Source organism: Scomber scombrus, chromosome 13, assembly GCF_963691925.1.
Source record: "Scomber scombrus chromosome 13, fScoSco1.1, whole genome shotgun sequence".
Lineage (NCBI taxonomy): Eukaryota > Metazoa > Chordata > Actinopteri > Scombriformes > Scombridae > Scomber > Scomber scombrus.
In genome coordinates this window covers 22,930,793-22,943,371 of record NC_084982.1, presented here as the reverse complement: position 1 = coordinate 22,943,371, position 12,579 = coordinate 22,930,793, and the positions used below count along the sequence as shown (strand labels likewise).

Below are 12,579 nucleotides of genomic sequence, written 5' to 3'. Positions count from 1 at the left end.
GTGCAGTTATTGTAAAAAAGACTTCTTATTGCTATCAAGTTACACTCTCAACTTAAACAGATAAAGGACAAATTAAAGGAAAACCCAACATAAAGTGTCTTAGTAAGGTGATGGCTAGCATGTGCCACCAGAACAGCTTCAGTGTACCTTTGCATAGATTCTGCAGCCTCTGAGCTCTACTGGAGGGATTAACACCATTCTTCCAAAAGATATTCCCTCATTTGGTGCTTTGATGATGCTGATGGAGAGCATTGTCTTATACGTCGGTACAAATTCTCCCATACATGTCCAACTAGTTTGAGATATGATGACTGTGAAGGCCATGCAATATGAGTCACATCATTTTCATACTCATCAAACCATCCACTGACCCCTCGGGCCCAAAAGACAGGGGCATCGTCATCCTGGAAGAGACATGGATGTTGGGAGCCACTCATTTCGCTGCTGTCTTAAAATGTCTAGAATGTGGCTCAATACAGCCCCAGTCAAATGTTTGGACACACTTTGTCATTCCAGGGAATGGGAAGGTGTGTCCAAACTTTTGACTGGTGCTGAATGTCAAATGAGAGCCTGGTAGACATTAACTTGCAACACTAAGGTACTCACCATGTTAAAACTTTAGTCTTGAAAATAGCACTATGCCTTTATATTGGTGTTCTGTGAGCACATCAGTGATGAGTTTTTTTGCTAATTTATTCCACATGGAGAACATCTAGTTTTATAACAAAGCTTTTCTTGTTTTTCAATACAGCCTGGTGGTTATAGTTAAAGTGCAGCACAAGTGAAGCATACGCAGAGTATAAAACAGGATTTTGCATTATTATGACATACACATTAGTCATGATCCTGCAGAGAAGTTTCTTTTACTCCTTAAATTAAGCAGACACCACACTGGCATCTGGGTCATGTGGTCCAGCAGGGACAGCAAAGCCCCCGGTGTATCACTTTGTTTTCTACGTGATTAAAATTAAAGCCACTACTGTCACCGCCGCTGCAGTCACAGTGTCAGACAGATCGAAATTGACAGCCAGATCTTACATTAATGTGCATATACTGTACAGTAACTGGTGGTGTAATTGTTTCTCCAGTTTCAAGATGTAAACATACTCTCTACTTTACATTACATTTGTTGTAATGCCTCAAAGTTGTGATGCCTCAAAATCAATAAAATCTTACATAAATGAATTAAACTCAGCTTTAAAGTAAGCACAAAGAAGCTATAATGCTTGGAGAAAGTCTTTTTTGGTAAATTTGCTATCCCCAAAAACCTGCTGAAAACAGCTTTAAAGTGGATCCATCAAAGTACTTTAAAATGTGTGGAAGAAACGGTGGGTGGGTGTGTATCTCCTTTATCTTGGAGGAGATACATTTCTGCTAAATTTGGCAGTTTTTATCCTGTAGGCCTAGTTTTCAGCCTGGTTAACTCATGACAAATGCTGTGAATGGATATTTTGGGACAAGCAATGGCCACAGGATTGATATTAATTCAAGTGAGTACAGAGAGTAATGTGATGCCATCATGAGGTGTGTCCAAAACACAACATCTGTAAACATATTAATTGCACTGACCGGACACAACATTTGCACGACCTTGTTCCATCAGTGAAATAAGCCGAGTGACTACTTCACAGTCATGGAGGGGAGATGAAGATGAAAGTGAGGAGATTTGGTTTAATGCCCTCAAGATACCTCAAACCCTGAATTGAACACAACAACACCCTGTAGCAGCAGGAGATAAATCCTAATATTTTTGTATCCAGCATGCAGAAAGCAGATGTTTTATGACTTTTAGATGAACACTTTCCAAGTCAGTGTTGGGCTGCAGACATCAAAGTTGACAGAAACTAATTAAATATTTCACTTTTCAAGAGGTTTTGGAAAAGATAAACAGAAGGAGGAAATTCCTTAAGGTACATCTTCCGTCGGTTAATTGCCCCCCCTGGGTAGAACAGCGTGACAATGTTTTTTATCCCTCTGTTTACGCTGTTGTTGAGCCAGAAGACCCAGAAGTGACAGAAATATTTTATTTCAAAATACATGCCTTCATCTTTAGTACCACAAGAGTTTTGTGATGTTATTAGTATTTTCTATTTAATGGGTCATTTGAGGAAACGGTTGGACAGTTTTATTTGCTCAGTATGCTTAGTAAATGTCCTTCAGGCTTTCTGGAGTTCTGGATCCCATCAGGATTTACGTCCTCCTGTTCTTTATCTCTTTCTCCTGAAAAAGCCTTCACCTCCTCCCACTTATTGTTGATTTTAAGTTTTTAAATTTTTATTGTTGGGTTGTTAATCAGCTCAATGTTTTTCAAAATACAGTTTTTCAAATATTGGTTATGTTTTTAAAGACTACAACCCACGCTGTTCTCTGCTGCATTTTTACAACTCATAATAATCACAATACCCTAAATAAATACAGATGTACATTTTGTCCTAAGTTGACATCCTCTGAATAACAAAAGCAATGTTTGAAGCACACCATGTGAGGAGTGAGTGAACATAACATTGTCATGGGGGCAAATCCATTGCTGTACGAGCATTGCGGAAAGCCTGATGGCCAGCACCTGTCTAAACAGATGTAGATGAAATACAATATATTCCCTCGCTCCAAGATTAACAGACTCTTCTCTTTAAAAACTTTCATTTGACCAGGCAGGTCAGTAAAGAACACGTTCTTGTTTACAGTGACAGCATCCATGCCTGTGGGTCCATAAAAACTGGCTGAATGAATCACAATTTTGTCCAAATACTCCAGGGTGAATTTGGTTAGTGTCAAGAAAAGAAAGTCTTTGTTATCTGTTTTTGCAAATGGTGCTTTTTTCAAGGTATTTGTGTTTTAGAGTTTACGTGCAAAGGCTGTTTGGATATTTCATCACACTTCTTCCTTCTTTATTATAATAAAGCCATCATACATGTTAAGTTAATTGTTTTTAAAAAAAATACTATTTAACAGAATTGGAAGTGATATCAGAGTTAAGCTCTCTGAGACTGTGCATCTTGGAAACTGTAATCTTAACCTGTTAAATGTGTTAATTTGACAGTATCAAATACCAAAGTAGAACATAATAGATAAACACAGTACCATGCAAAGGTTTTATGCACTTGAGATGCAATACCATTATGGAGGCGCCTGATCGGTCTTAAGTTTATTCTGCAGCATGACAACGAGCCCAAACATACAGCCAGAGTCATAATAAACTATCTTCAGTGACAAGAAAAACAAGGACTCCTTTAACAGATGGTATGGCCCCCACAGAGCCCTGGACTCAACATCATGGGCTCAGTTTGGGATTATATGAAGAGACAGAAGCAGCTGAGATGCCGAAATCTACAGAAGTACTGTGGCAACTTCTCCAAGATGTTTGGAACAACCGACGTGCACAGGACCTTGGAAAACTGTGCAGGTGTACTGAGTAGAACTGGCTCTCTTATAAATGCTAAGTGTGGTTACATCACATATTCATTTAATTAAGGTTTCTTCTGTTTACTGAACTTTGCACGAGGTTAATTGATAATTAAAAACAATCTATAGCAATATTTTTGTAAGCGTCCTCACTTAACCTTTAGTGCATAACAATTTCGCACAATACTGTTCAACAGCTGGTCAGGATAATATCACATTGGAAGAAGAAGGGTCGCCTTTATTGTGGAAAGTGTTTATGGAACTTGGGTTGAAAAACAATATTTAAAAAAAACAACAACAACATCTTGGAAGTGGAAGATTTATTATGCTCCAACCAAGTCCCACCATGTGGATGCCAGTCACTGTAATTATAGTCAAATCACATTTTTCTATAGAGAACATTTAAGAACAACACACGTTGATTAAAGAGCTGTACAGAATAAAATCATGCAATAAAAACAGAATGAAAGACTAAAAACAAAACAACCACATAACACATAGCACATTTAATAAACATAGTTAAGGCGTAGAATAAGAACCATCCCAAATGCCTGCAAACACTAAAGAATACATGTACGTTTTGAGCCTAGACTTGAAGGAATAATGGAGGGGGAAGACCTAAATAACATAAATATTTATATTAATAGATGCTACAACTTAGCTTTAAACATATCCACTCAGTACCTGCAGTTTTAATAACTGTAATACAGTGGGGGAAGTACACTTCCACTCCACTACATTTCAAAGGGAAATATACTTTCTACCTCACTACATTTATTATAACTTTTTTTTTCTTTAAACTTCTCACACGTCATTTCAATTAATATCCAAAATAATTCATTAATAGTCAAATCAATGCCAAAATATATAAATAACTATCTCAAAATATTGAATTATCTTATTACTTAGTAGTATCTCATTATTATGAAATAATAAGTCATTATTTTAAGTTACCAAGTCATTATTTTGAGATACTAAGTCATTATTTTGAGTTACTAAGTAATTATTTTGTGATACTAAATCATTATTTTGAGTTACTAAGTCATTATTTAGAGATAAATCATTGTTTTGAGCTACTAAGTTATTATTTTGAGAAGGTTTCTCAATATTTTGAGCTATTAAGTTATTATTTTGAGATAGTTTCTCATTATCTTGAGATAGTTTCTCATTATTTTGAGTTACTAAGTCATTATTTTGAGATAGTTTCTCATTATTTTGAGTTACTAAGTCATTATTTTGATGACTAAGTCATTATTTTGATGACTAAGTCATTATTTTGAGATAGTTTCTCATTATTTTGAGTTACTAAGTCATTATTTTGAGTTACTAAGTCATTATTTTGAGATAGTTCATCATTATTTTGAGATAGTTTCTCATTATATTGACTTACAGGATCTTTTTTTTCATCTTATGGCTGAAATGGGCTTTTATAGTATTGGTACTGACTATTTCTTCCATCACTGCTGTAATGTTGTTATTTTTTTTTTTAAATCCAAACATTAAACCATCTAGAACCCTGCAGGGCGGAACTGTTCATCCGTTGCCATGTCTACACGAACAACAATAACGACCGGCACACATCCGCTGCACTTCCGTTGCCCATGACACCAGAGCAAAGTTGTGACAGCTGATTTCCCCCAAAACTCAGCTTTCAACCCCTGAAACCCCGAAAAAAATCATCTTTTTTATACAGTACTCACAGTCGGTGTGTGCCTCAGCTCGTCTCCGGCTGGACTTGCAGACGTCGCCTTGAACAGAGGAGAGCAGCTGATTATGGTGTAGCAAGGAGCGCTAGCAGGTAAATAAAAACAAAAATAAAACACACAAAAACACTCAGATAAGACACAAGCTACAACACACACACCCCTCCTACGCTTACTCAACATGCACGAGGATTAAGCTGATATTTTAGGCAGGTTATTAGCCTTGATATTGTGCTTGTAGCTTAGCTGTGATTAGCAGTGGTAGCGGGGTTTATAACAGTGTACAGTGACGAGGCAGTGACTTATAAAAGTAGCTCTGTTTTTACCCACTATCAGATGTTTATGAGTGTCATAACAGCTGGAGGCATTTCTTCTAGGTAAAACAGCAGATACAGGAAGCAGTGTTTTAAAATATAAAGTAGGCTAGATCTATTTTTTTTTAGAGATTAATAGAGGATAATGCGACTAATTTAGTGATTGTTTAACCCTCCTGTTGTCTTCCCATAGACTGTGCAACTTTTGGTTTGTCTGTTTATAAAGCACGAGGTTTAAATGATCACCCAGTTCTATGTTAGACCCCTTTAGCTTCCTTCTAACTTATCACCACAGGTTTTAAACATATATTTTTTGGAAACTATGGTCAGTAGGGCCTCATTTAAATTAAATTATACCTCATTTTTAGTCAAAATTGGGTCAAATTTGATGCAGGAGGAAAACAGGAGGGTAAAAGTGATGAGAGACAAACTTTATATGAAAAATGTGTACTTGATTTATAGATTCAAGAGTGCAAAGCATTCAACAGATTGAGAGAAGTGTGTGTGTGTGTGTGTGTGTGTGTGTGTGTGTGTGTGTGTGTGTGTGTGTGTGTGTGTGTGTGTTGCATGTTTCCTCTACCATCATTGTTGTCTGCTTTTGCTGTATGGCTCTCTACCTTTCCTTAGAGCCTCTTTACAACCATGCAGGTACTCTGTATCAGCATGCAGCGCCCCAGGGGTGGTAGGGGTGTGTGTGGGAGCAGGCAGGCAGTGAGTGACAGCTGAGGCAGGTGGGCATTGAGTCAGACTTAGTGACACACATTTTAATGGCTCACTGATACCTGATCCACTCACTCTCACTCTCTCTCTCTCTCTCTCTACTTCTACTGCTGCCCCCCCGGTGAGTCCAATGCCCACAGAAAGTTCACAGGCCAGTTAAGGCCCGTCCACACTGAGACCGATAACTATAACGACAACGATGTGAGCGTTCACACTTATCTAGTTTTAGTTTAGTAGGGTCAGACAACAATATAACGACATTTAGATAGCACACTGAGCCATTTAAGACAATTAAAAACAATTTAAGACATACATAAAACATTGATAATCTATAAGAGCAATAAAGTGCAATATGCAATATAAAAAGGTGCAAACATTAGCAATGCTTGTTGTAACAGTAAACCATGCACACTCCAGTGAGTGTATGTGGGTGAGTGGGATGAGGGCATCATGTAAACAGCCGTTGTTTTGGCCACCAAAACTCACAAGTGGCTCAACCGATGACCGACATATAAGACACCGACCTGAACGCACAATTGCCAATTTGATTTATTTGAAAACAAATGCAAGCAGTAACCCAAACTATGAATAACAAAACTAACTCAAACTATGAGAGTCCGGATGCCTGATAAAAGGGAACCAAATAAGAGGAAGCCCCTGGGCCAGCTCAGCAGTGGACCCAGGACTTCTCCTCTAAACTAAAGGAAAAATGCAAAAAACCTAAACTACTGAAACAAAGCTGTGAAAACTGGACTAACAGGCCCCTCATCCTCAAAAATAACAAAAAACATCAAAAGGAAAAACCAAAAGAAAGATGAGCAGGCAGCATGGCAGGAGGCAAACAGAGTGAGAGCTCCTGTGCTCTCCCCTGTAAAGGGATCGCAGGTCCATCCACTCATCAAGTCATGGAGATCACCTGGAGTAAGAGAAAAAAGAGAGGAGGGAGGGAGGGGAAGCATAACAGCGGTGTCAAGCACGCGCTGCTCGGTCCAGTGTGCCAATCAGAAGTAATTTAGACACTAGTTGCTGTGATGTTTCAGTCTTTACAGACAGTGTGTCCCATTAATTATACAGACTGTGGCGGCCCGCCATAGTCTAATTTGTGCCACCACAATTTCATAGTGAGCCAAACATGTCTGAAAACTCTCCAAAACTAATTTTTTTTAATAGATATTACCTCTTAATTTTGCTCACTCACTCGCAAAGGGTTTATTGAACAGAATGAGTCGCTAACATGCTCAACCATTTGGTAGAGGTCTGTAAAACATAACATTTAGGGTCAAAGAAAAAAAAAAGTTTTATGTTGTCAAGGCCCCAAAGAGGTAGGAGAAGCAAAGAAATAATTTGTTGGTGTGACCTACAAAGGGTTAACTGTTAATGTCAGGCGGGATGCAGATTGTGTCGTGCTGTATGGTTTATAGGAGGGAATTTGATTGGCTGTCAGTGTTTTATCGTTCAGCAAATCGCTCTGAAAGTGATCCCAACGATATCGCTCACCACTGTTGATGTCGTTATAGTTGTGGTGTGAATTCCACCGTCCACTTGAGTTTTAAAATGATATATTTATAGTTTTAGTTCTTGGTGTGGAAGGCCCTTTAGAGAGGTGAGAAGAATACCTCTGCACAACAGTGAATGAGTAAACAGTGTTTCAGTAGATATTAAACAGCAAGAAGGGATCAGCAAGAATCAACCGTTCAAATATCGTGGTGCAACCCCTGGTTTTAACACCTCTCCCCATGCGGGGGTGGAAAGGTTACATTCATTGGCATTTACATTTCATGAGCATAATGTTATCTTGTGTTGCAAAAGTTTTGAAACTTAAGCTTTCGCCAGCTGCCAGATATTTTTTGTTGGAGACTAAAATAGTTGAGTCAATAGTGAGCAGCAGTGAATTAAGATTTCTGGACACTTAACCTATCAGTGGGGCTGAGTATCGTTTAAAAATTACGATACCAGTACCAATCCGAGTACCCTTAAAGTGATACAGATACCAATTGAGTACTTCATTCTAGGGCCCAACCGATGCTGGATTTTTGGGGCCGATACCGATTATTAATGAGTAAAAAAAAAACTCAGATTGATATATCTTGAAAATCTTAATATTTATTAAATACAAAATGCTCAAAATCAGTATGTGGGTGACGGCATACATCACACACACTTATTAATCCATATATGTGTGTATGTGCATAGACGTGTGTGTATACTCTGGCAGATAAAAGTTGACAGACGGGTTGTAGCTGCTGTGGCAATGGGCCAATCACACGTTGCATTAAATGTAAGAATGCTTGCGTTGATTGGCTGTGAGCAAGTCCGTACAAATAGTCATATTTTCTAGATCTGGGTGCAAAAACGATCGACTGCAGGTTTTGTTTGACGGGAGACGTTTCGATATTACTTGGCATCGATTTATTGCGCTTTCGCCATCAGGACCCCTCGGCTTTGGAACGACCCGCCAGAGGAAATAAGACAGAATCAGTAACTTCTCTTAAAATCACTTCTTAAAACTTATTTCTACAGATTAGCTTTCATGTGATGTCGTTTGTTTATCGTTTGTTTTATTGTCACTGTCTTTTATTTCATTTTATTTTACTTATATATTATATTTTCATCATCTCCTTGCTGTATTTCATTGTCCTCTACCTTCATCTTGTCAATGTCAGTCTTGTTACTTGCTCTCTGTGTATTGTTTACTGCTTTTGCTTTTTCTGTCAAAGCACTTCGTCAACTTTGTTTTTAAAGGTGTTATTTCAGTTGATATGTTAAAGGTATTGAGTACCGATAGCCAGTCTTAGTGATTAGTGAGCAGTAAATTAAGATTTGTGGACACCTCACCCATCATCGTCATCATCGTCATCATCATTTTGTATGATCGCTGTCACCTGCAGAGTCACAGAGCTGTAATTTGTGCCTGTGTAAAATGTGGAGCATCGTGTTGTGGGATTGTTAGCAGAAACTAGTGTTGGACTAATGTTGATGTAATGTTGTTGAGTGCCACTGTGGTATTTTTGAGGACATAAATAACAATTAAAATAGTAAAAGTAGTTAAAAATAGATTAAAAACACTATATGAAATCAAGTAAAATACAGCTTTTAAAAGAAGAGCAGTGGTGACTGATAGAAAAGCTTATTAAAAACTAAAGTGAAGAGAAAGGTTTTTAGCTTTCTCATAAAAAAATATTTAGTGTAGTAATAGTAGATTCATACTCAGAATCAGTGCACTCAAATAAAAGAATGAGGAGTAAATGTAATGCAAAGTGTGGTAAATAGAGAGTGATGGTTTCTCACCTTAATATTCAAATTTTTAGTAAACTCACTCAGTAATTTTATAATATACAGAACAATAAATGCCAAGGGTCACACTGCACGAAACCCTTCCTTGGAAATAGGCAGCTTACTCTTACATGGCTATTTAGAAGACGATATGTTTAAAGAGAGTGAGTGTTTTCATGTCTGAGTTTAACAACGTCACGGCGCAGATAATTACTTCTTGCTGTAGCAGCATTAATAGGAAAGTTGGCAGTGGTATGATACTGAAGTACTCTTCTTGGCTGGTTGCAGTGAGTCTCTTGAGTAGTTTTTAGCAAAGGCAAAAAAAAAAAAAAACATCTCTTGTCTCTGTAGGCTGAGTCTAATATACTTTCAGATAATTAAAAAAAAACAATGTTTAAACATGAAATACAATTTTAATAATCTTTTTTATCGTGTGTGTGTCTGTGTTGTATCATCTCATAAGTAGAATTCAAATTCCTCGAAACTTTGCAGGAAGCACAGTCTTAAATTTACATCCTTCCACACCCGCTAATGTACCAGACTCAAGCTTCTCTAAACTCCAGAGAAGTTCAGCTGAACTGGAAACACACCAGTAACTCCAGTGAATGATTACACAGAAATATAACCACACAGACTAATATATAGACACGGGTAGAGTTGTGGCTGTGTGCTCTTCATCATATTGTGATTATTGTGTAAAATATTGTGATTACAATTGTGATATGATAAATAAAAAGGTATCACGAGTGTATACTTACTGCTGATTTTGAGAATCTAACTTACCAATAGCAAGGTGAAGTTTATGTCCATTAATTAAGCTCCACTGCTTTTATTATGTTAATGCAGTTATCTGATGTGATAACGATTCGCTCCTCACACATGCAACCATTGCCTCTTTCAAGCCCAAGGTTATGTTGTCGCTGGTGTGATCCTCAGGTCCAGATCATTATCTGAAATCCCTCTTTGCTAAACGAGTACAGGGGCATCGTGTGTTTTGTCAAGCAGTATGTTATGGAGTCAGTTTGTGTTTTGTTTTATTTAAAGGTCTCAGCCTTAAGTCGTCGTCTCTTAAGTTAGAGCTTTCACTGCGATGCATTCATGTTTAGTTTTGTTGCTGCCTGACGTAGAGATGTTTTACAAAGTACCTCTTTCTGCTCGATGTTGCTGAGCTTAAATCCAAAATATCACCATGTAACAGAGGTCACGATCAGTGTCGTCCTGCTCGTTAGCTTCTATTAGCACCTGGTGTGTGGTCTGTTAGTCACCGGTAAGTCATGTGACCATGCACTCTACACGCTTCACTGACTACACAGAGACTGAGAGCAGTCTGTGAAGTATCTCCGCTCATGGTGTGTAGATGACTAAATGCATTTAAATTGAATGAAATTTAAATGTCTCTTTTGCGGTTTTACTTTTATTGTGACATTGTGGCGTGATGCTCTGATTAATTACTGCATTATGTGTGATATAGCCTGGGAAATATGGACAAAAATTAAATATCACAATATTGTTGACCAAATACCTCTTTCAATATTGTGGCAATATTTTAGGAATAATATTTAGGAGAACTATCGGGGCTTTCACAAAATATTTACACAATGAGATTTTTGATAAATAGTCATCAGTAATGTGTAGGGCTGGGTATCGGTACTCAATACATTTATTTAGGTCTCGACCAAAATAAATGGATACTAAGTAGCATTGAAACGTCTCCCGTCAAATAATAGGTGCAATCGATCCTTTTTGCACCCAGAGTTAGAAAATATGACTATTTGTATGGACTTGCTCACAGCCAATCAACGCAAACGTTTTTAAATTAATAAATATCAATAATTTGAAGACTAATTTGAAGTTCTTCTTGGACTGGTAATGGTATCATAATTTCTTAAATGATACCCAGCCTTAGTATTGTGTCTATAATGACTAAGTGTTTAAAGGAAAATAATAGAGCAGCTACAACAGCCTGGTAAGTTCAGAAAATTGCATCATTTTACTGTAATTCAGTCATTAAAACCAGGAAAAGACAACTCGTATGCCATATAATGATTTAACAATTTCCAAATCGAAGTCAATATCTAGTCTCGTATCACAATATCGATGTATTACCCATCACAAATGATTAATCATTGTCACCTCAGCTGAATCATGACTTGTATCACAGTCAGTGTATTTAATACGGGATGATAGAGTATCTTATGTGATGTATTTTCTGCTCTTCTACTGAATGTTATGGAGGCATTTTCACACCATTTCATTCACTCTCAGCCGTGTGTGTCGCTGCAGCTTGTTCATTTCATTAGGTTGTTGTTCTTCCTTTTCATCCGTTCGGCGCTTTAGAGAATTGGCTTTTGTGAAGTGTAAAGAACCTCGATTTACTCCATGTAATGTGTGATTTTAATAAGCATAAAACTCGAAACTTACACTATTACACAACTCGTAGACTCGCTCGTCTCTCCGTAACAGTGAGTTTGACAGCGATTGGCTTCTCTAATTGATGTCAAGCTCTTCATTATGCCTTCATAAATAACTGCTGTCATAGCAGTCAGTAGGAAGAACATGAAGGAGTAGCCTCGCACCTCATTATTTTTCTGTTACCTATTAACACTTTTAGCCATTTTGTGACCTTTTTATCTCTTTGCCATGAGACACGCACTGAATATAGGCTGAATATGTGTGGGCTGAAAATCAATATTTTGAGATACTTTATGTAGTTTGACTAGTGTGATGGGAAAAGAGCTCAAGATGTGTCTTTTCTAAGCAGAAATGAGCTTTGGCCTTGGTTATTATATTACCGAAAGACGTTTTCCTGTTTGAATTCTTTTCCCCATCCATCATTCATCATTTATACTGTGCAGAGACGTGAGAAAATGGGCCTCATGTAGCAGCTTCCTCTTAAATTTCTGTTGAGAGAGAAAAAAAGAAGAGAAAAAAGAAGAGAAGTTATCTCCATATGTTCTTAACCACCCAAATCTGCTCTGACCCAGATGTGCTGAATGATGAATCCATTGATCTTAAATTGAAGGCTTGGGGTTGATTGTTTGTTATTGGCATAGGTAACTATATAAGGTCAGGTGTTGTGCTGTGTGTAAATACTCTGGCACATATCCAGGTATCAGAGAGATGCTACCAACAAAAAAAGGAAAAAAAAGAAGGAAGAGAAACATTTG

The 12,579-nt window shown here is 37.5% G+C and overlaps 1 protein-coding gene across 1 annotated transcript in view; it reads left to right on the top strand.

The window, feature by feature from the left end:
- Positions 1 to 4,995: 4,995 nt before the first annotated feature.
- ube2f (ubiquitin-conjugating enzyme E2F (putative)) overlaps positions 4,996 to 12,579 on the top strand; it is a 62,053-nt gene continuing 54,469 nt past the window's right edge. Inside the window, exon 1 of the mRNA XM_062432162.1 lies at positions 4,996 to 5,200. The gene's annotated coding sequence lies outside the window, so the exon portion shown is untranslated. The remainder of the gene's footprint in view (positions 5,201 to 12,579) is intronic.